We start from the raw sequence: 7,592 nt of genomic DNA, 5'->3' as shown, positions 1-7,592 counted from the left end.
ATTGAAACTCTACGTAAGAGTATGCCAAAACATAACGTATACAGAGAGAAGAGAGGAAAGAGAAGCAGGGAGAGGATATTAATAAAAACTAGTATAGCTGTGGGGCACCTGGCTAGCTCGGTTGGTAGAGCATGCGACTCATGATCTTGGGGTCATGAGTTTGAGCCCCACGTTGAGCACAGAGATTACTTAAAAAAAGAAAAACGGGGTGCCTGGGTGGCTCAGTCAGTTAAGCGTCTGACTTCAGCTCAGGTCATGATCTTGCGGTCTGTGAGTTCGAGCCCCGCATCGGGCTCTGTGCTGACAGCTCAAAGCCTGGAGCCTGCTTCGGATTCTGTGTCTCCCTCTCTCTCTGACCCTCTTCCATTCATGCTCTGTCTCTCTCTGTCTCAAAAATAAATAAACATTAAAAAAAAATTTTTTTTAAAAAAGAAAAAAAAACGTTTAAAAATCTAAAAAAAAACAAAAACAAAAAACCTAACATAGCTCTGCTTCCCACAAGGGTAAGACTGGACTTGCTCTTCAGCCAAAAAACTATATATAACAAACTACACGAGGCAACTGTTTTCAGGCACAGGAGTACGGGCAGCACCGCGATCCCAGAGAGAACGGAATATACAAAGGCGAGCACTGGGGTCACCCGCATTCCACCCAGGGCCACCTTCTGGCACAAAGCAGGACAACAAATTCTAAACAGAGCAGCAGTTTAAGTGGAGGAGGCAGAGAGGCACAGTTTTGAGCTGTGTTTGTGGCTGGGGCGTGCAGGGCAGGGTAACTGGCAAGAGAGGGCTACAGAGAGAGGTGCCCCAAAAACCACATGGGAATTCACCATGGTCAAGGTGGGCCGCACAAACAGAGAACGAGACCCTGCAAGCCGCTGCTGAGGGGCGGTGTGGTGCTGACCAGAATCAAAAAGATCTACCAGTAATTTAGCTGCCTGTGAGAACAAATTCGGACGCCCTTACGTAGGGGGTCTATACATAAAATGGGATATAATTCAATCATAAAAAGGAAGCAGACCCTATCACACTCTACAGTATGGATGGACCTCGAAGACATTATGATACGTGAAATATGCCCATCACACACACACAAAAAAGACAAATAAATACTCTATGATTTTACTTATATGAGGTCTCTACAGTAGTCAATTCATCGAAACAGAAAATAGAATGGTGATTGCTGGAGCGACTGGGGGAGGGAGAAGTGGGGGACTGTTTAATGGTTCTAGAGTTTCAGTGCGGCAAGATGAAAAACGTCTGGAGATCTGTCGTACAACAGTGTGAACAGGCTTGTGTTAGTCTGCCTAGGCTCTCATAACAAAAGACCCCAGACGGTGTAGCTTAAACGACAGAAATTTATTTGCTCACAGTTCCGGACACAGGAAGTCCAAGATTATGGTGCCTGCAGAGTTGGTGAGAACTCCCCCCCCGGGGGGGGGGGGGGGGGCAGCATTGTCCTTCTTACACTGGTCTCACATGGCCTTTCCTCAGTGCACGTGTGCAAGAGAGCTAGCAGGTAAGCTTTCTGGTGGCTCTTCTCATAAGGATGCCAATTCTCTCAGATCAGGGCCCCACCATGATGACCACATTTCACTTTAATTACTTCCTTAAAGACCCCATCACGAAAGAAAGAATAAAGCCACGCTGGAGATTAAGGTTTCAGCATAGGACTCTGGGGGTGGAAGGGGACACAAATACTAAGTCTGTAACATTGAACATTTTGACACTCCTGAACCGCACCCTTAAAAATGGTTAAGATGCTTGGGGCACCTGGGTGGCTCAGTCAGTTAAGAGTCCGATTTCAGCTCAGGTCATGATCTCCCAGTCCGTGGGTTCGAGCCCCGCATCGGGCTCTGTGCTGACAGCTCAGAGCCTGGAGCCTGTTTCAGATTCTGTGTCTCCCTCTTTCTCTGACCCTCCCTGTTCATGCTCTCTCTCTCTCTCTGTCTCAAAAATAAATAAATGTTGGGGCGCCTGGGTGGCTCAGTCGGTTAAGCGTCCGACTTCAGCTCAGGTCACGATCTCGCAGTCCGTGAGTTCAAGCCCCGCGTCGGGCTCTGGGCTGATGGCTCAGAGCCTGGAGCTTGCTTCTGATTCTGTGTCTCCCTCTCTCTCTGCCCCTGCCCCGTTCATGCTGTGTCTCTCTCTGTCTCAAAAATAAATAAACATTAAAAAAATAAATAAATAAATAAATAAATGTTAAAAAAAAATTTTTTTTTTTAAATGGTTAAGATGGTTGAAGACGAAGAAGAAAGAGGAGGAGAAGGTGGCCGTGGCAGCAACATAAGAACAGGGCCTCTTGAGGAAATGACTATTTCTAGGGTCAGGGCACAGAAAATCCAAGATAAGCCTGGAGCATCTTTTAGTGCTAGAAAAGGAGGAGGTACCCAAAAAAAAAAACCAAAAAAAAAAAAAAAAAAAGGCAAGATGAGGTCATGTCAGAAGGACACAGGAACCAACCTGACAATGCTCCCGATGGCCAAAAATGAAACAATTAGGGCAAGAAAATGAATAAACCGTATGGGATTATAACTCAGAGAAAGAAAAAACAGCTATGAATTCATACTCACTGATTTTTTATCTGCATGTATCTTTAATTAAAATTGTATATACTTAAAGCATATATATGTGGAACTTTTGATATAAACATTGTGAAATGATTGCCACGAACGAATTTACACATCCAACACTTCCAATAGTTACCATTCGTGTGGGAGGGCGGGGGGTGGTGAGAACACTTGAAATCTACTCTCTCAGCAAATTTCAAGTATACATTTTTTTATTTCATTTCATTTTATTACTTTTTGTAAGTAGGCTCCACACTGTACATGGGGCTTGAACTCATGACCTCCAGATCAAGAGTCACATGCCCTACTGACTGAGCCAGCCAGGCATCCCCCGAGTATATGTTTTTATTTTTATTCATTTATTTTTTTAATAATTTTTTTCATGTTTATTTTTTTTATTTTGAGAGAGAGAGACACACAGCAAGAGCAGGGGAGGGGCAAACAGGGAGGGAGAGAGAATTCCAAGCAGGCTCCCTACTGCCAGCACAGAGCCCAATGCGGGGCTAGAACCCACGAACTGTGAGATCATGTCCTGAGCCGAAATCAGGAGCCAGACACTTACCTGACTGAGCCACCCAGGCACCCCTATGTTATTTTCTTAATAGCTTATATTTTTTTAATTTTTAAAAATTTTTAATGTTTATTTATTTTTGAGAGACAGAGAAACAGAGGGGGAGGGGCAGAGAGAGAGGGAGACACAGAATCTGATCCAGGCTCCAGGTTCCGAGCAGTCAGCAGAGAGCCTGACTCGGGGCTCGAACTCACAGACCGTAAGATCGTGACCTGAGCCGAAGTTGGACACTTAACCGAATGAGCCACCCAGGTGTCCCTGTTTTTTTAATTTTTTTAATGTTTATTTACTTATTTTGAGAAGGAGAGGGAGAGAAGGAGGGGCAGAGAAAGAGGGAAAAAGAATCCAAAGCAGGCTCCACACTGTCAGCTCAAAGCCCGATGAAGGGCTCCATCTCACGGTTCGTGAGATCATGGCCTGAGCAGAAATTAAGAGCCAGAGGTTTAACCAACTGAACCGCCCAGGTGCCCCTTTAATAGCTTTATTGATGTATAAATAACATACATGCATGCACCAGTGAAAACATCACCACCCTCTAGGAAATAAACATATTCATCACCCCTAAAAGTTTACTTGTGCACTCTGTACTACTCCTCTGCCCCTCCCATTCACCTTTCTCTAGGCATCCACTGATCTGCCTTTTTTATAAAAACAAAGTTTATTTATTTATTTTAAGAGAGAGAGAGAGAGAAAGAGATTCCCAAGCAGGCTCTACACCATCAGCACAAAGCCCAATACAGGGCTCAAACTCACAAACCGTAAGATCATGACCTGAGCTGAAATCCAGAGTCAGGTGCTTAACTGACTGCACCACCCAGGCACCTACTAATCTGCCTTTTACCACTGTAGATTAGTTTGCATCTTTCCCAAGTTGTGAATGAAAGGAGACTCATCCGTGTTTGTAGTATATATCAATAATTCATTGCTTTTTATTGCTGAATATATTCCACTATACAGACAGACCAGTTTGTTTATATGTACAATAGGTCTCCAGAACTTAATCATCTTATAACTGAAAATTCATACCCTTTGATCAATAATGTCTCCCCTTTTCCCGCATTCACTAGCCTCTGCTAATGACCATTCTACTCTGTTATGATGAACTCGACATTTTTTTTTTTTTAGATTCCACAATAGTGATATGAGAAATTTCTTTCTGGTCTGGATTATTTCACATAGATAATATCCTCTAGTTTCATCTGTGTTGTTGCAAATGGCAGGATTTCTTTTTTTAAGGCTGAATAATTTTGTATATCATACACACACACACACACATACACACACACATACGTTTGTAAAACTTTGGTTTGTGAGGATAATTTGTTCCAGAAATATGCTTGTAATCCAAAGCACTTGTATATCAAAGAGAATTTCCCCATAAGAAATCATGGAAACTCAGATGATTCCATTCCACAACCCAAAAAATATTCATATAAAAATGATTACAATCCTGTAATAGAATACAAAATAATAAAGAACATACAAAATATAAAAAAAAAATAAACAAATTAACCTGAACTTACCTTTGAAAACCTTCGTGGCTGGTGAGAAGGAGACAAGAGAGCGGAGGGTTATTGTGTAAGACAACTTAAACTATCACTAATGGAATCACTGTTATCTATTGGCTCAATGGAATCTTTCTTTTTGTGCCTCTTTAACAAGGAATCTATCCAATAACACTTGCTTTTGCCTCCTTTTGAGGATTTCGGGGAAATGTGATGCTGCATTGTCGTTAAACAGATACATCGCTCGCACTACTCCAGCTTTATTTGGGTGGTGCTTTTCTACACAATTTTGCACAGTTTCCCACATTTGACACATCTCCCTAATCTCATTTGAAGTGAGGGATTCCTTCCGCCTTTTCCTCCTCCTCCTCTGCTGACAAGATGCAGACATAGACTTCTTTACAAAATCTTCCAATTTTGGCCACTCACGTACCTCGTTCATACTTCCCGATAATTCCCTTAACTTCCACCGTAATCATCTCCTTTTTCTTACCGCCTTTATTTCCAACCTTTTTCTGCATGGGGGCCACTGTATATGCTTGCATGGGTGTTGACTACAGGGAAGTATGAATAAACTCTTGTCATGTACTGTATTTAATGTAACTGACAATAAGGCAGCGGAGGAAAGGGTCTATATGTGCAGGCAGCCTGACCTAGAAAAAGCAAAGCGTTCCTAAACTTACTCTTGGTATGGAAAACTAAAGGACTGTCCATAGGTGCTTTGAAGTGACAAAAAATACACTAGTGTTCAGTTATGGGCACCTTCCACGTGCTGAAAAATCACTGAAAAACACCTCGGCCTGAAACTGAGCATCTGAGCACGGGACACCATCACCCATAATCCCACAGCAAGAGAGAGAGAGAAGAACCATTGGCTCAGTTGTAATCATATGACATTGCTCGTTCATCAAGTTAAAATTTATTAGAAATGTTTGCTCATCTTGCAGAACACTTGCAGAACAAGTGACTCACAATCCAAGGTTATACTGTATGTCACATTTTCTCTACCCACAGATACTAAGGCTGTTCCGTATTATGATTACTATGACAGTGCACTGTGACAGTGCAGATACCTCTTTAAAAATAGTGATTTTAGGGGCGCCTGGGTGGCTCAGTCGGTTAAGCGGCCGACTTCAGCTCAGGTCACGATCTCGCGGTCCGTGAGCTCGAGCCCCGCATCGGGCTCTGGGCTGATGGCTCAGAGCCTGGAGCCTGCTTCCGATTCTGTGTCTCCCTCTCTCTCTGCCCCTCCCCCGTTCATGCTCTGTCTCTCTCTGTCTCAAAAATAAATAAAACGTTAAAAAAAATTTTTTTAATAAAATAAAATAAAATAAAATAAAATAAAATAAAATAAAATAAAATAGTGATTTTACTTCCTTTGGATATATACTCGGAAGTGGGATTGCTGGATCATGTGGTAGTTCCATTTTTAATGTTTTGAGGGGTCTCCATACTGTTTTTGGTAGTGGCTGTACCAATTTATATCCTCATTCATTTTGTTGATTGTCTCCTCTGCTGGGCAAAAACGACCTAATCTGATCTAGCCTCCCTTGTTTATTTTTGCTTTTGTTGCCTGTGCTTTTAGTGCACATTCCAAAAAAACATTGTCAAGGCCAACGTCAAGGACCTTTTCCCTGACATCTTCTACCAGGAGTTTTACAGTTTCAGGTCTTCCTTTCAAATTTTGTTTTAATATTTATTTTTGAGAGAGAGACAGAACCAAAGAGCGAGTGGGGTAGGGGCAGAGAGAGAGGGAGACACAGAATCCGAAGCAGGCTCCAGGCTCCGAGCTGTCAGCACAGAGCCCGACGCGGGGCTCGAATTCACGAACTGTGCGATCATGACCTGAGCTGAAGTCTGAAGCTTCACTGACTGAGCCACTCAGGCACCCCTTTCAGGTCTTACTTTTTAAGTCTTCAATTTATTTCAGTTGCTTTTATATATGGTATTAAAAAAGGGTACAATGTCATTCTTTGGCATGTGGATATAGTTTTCCCAACATCACTTATTTAAGGGCCCATCCTTTCCCAATTGTTTATTCTTGATGCCTTTGTCAGAAATTAGTTGATTGTATATATGTGGGTGATGGAACTGTTCTTCCTACCTTTTTTGTGTGGTTATTCTCAAGTGTTTTTGCCCCACTGTGTTGCTGATGCTTTCCTAAGTGGCCTCCTAGAATCTTTCAGAGATATTTTCATTAGTGATAACCGTCTAATTGTTCTTCTTTGGAGGGGGAAGGGAGGGGACAGAGACTGGGGTCTGTCTCCTAATCTGCCATCATGGTGATATCACTCCTCTGAATCCACACTAATTAAAATACATGATTGAATAAATAAATAAATGAGGAAGAAGTTATAAATCTTTCATACAGAGATTACACATAATATATGCAGGCATTCCCCATCATGATATTCAACTTAATTCTCTTCCTCTTAAGCGTTGGAAAGACTTAGTGACTCACTTCCAAAGAATAACATACGGGTAGTGGAATACAGTAACTTTCCATTGGAGAAACCTGGCAAACACAACCTTTATCATATAAAAAGGGTTAATCATGTAAACCACCAGTAATAAGTCTTGTTGCTATCATGTACCCCCAATATGATGCAATGAAAAAGCTACTTTAATTACTGTGGTACATTGTGCCAAAACCCATAGTTACAGTCTAAAGATTAAAAAAAAAAAAAATCAGGTAACTTCAAATTGAGAAGTACTAAGTATTTGAGTAGTACCCTTTAAATATATCAACATTATGAAAAAGAAATACTGAGAAACTGCCACAGACCAGAGAAAACTAAGGAAATATAAAACCTAAATGCATGGGCACCTGGGTGGCTCAGTCAGCTAAGTGACCGACTCTTGATTTCAGCTCAGGTCATGATCTCACGGGTCACGAGATCAAGCCTCACGTTAGGCTCCCCATCGGGCATGGAGCCTACTTACAATT

Source organism: Panthera uncia, chromosome B4, assembly GCF_023721935.1.
Source record: "Panthera uncia isolate 11264 chromosome B4, Puncia_PCG_1.0, whole genome shotgun sequence".
Lineage (NCBI taxonomy): Eukaryota > Metazoa > Chordata > Mammalia > Carnivora > Felidae > Panthera > Panthera uncia.
The sequence above is the reverse complement of the archived record's forward strand: the minus strand, read 5'-3'. Positions refer to the sequence as shown.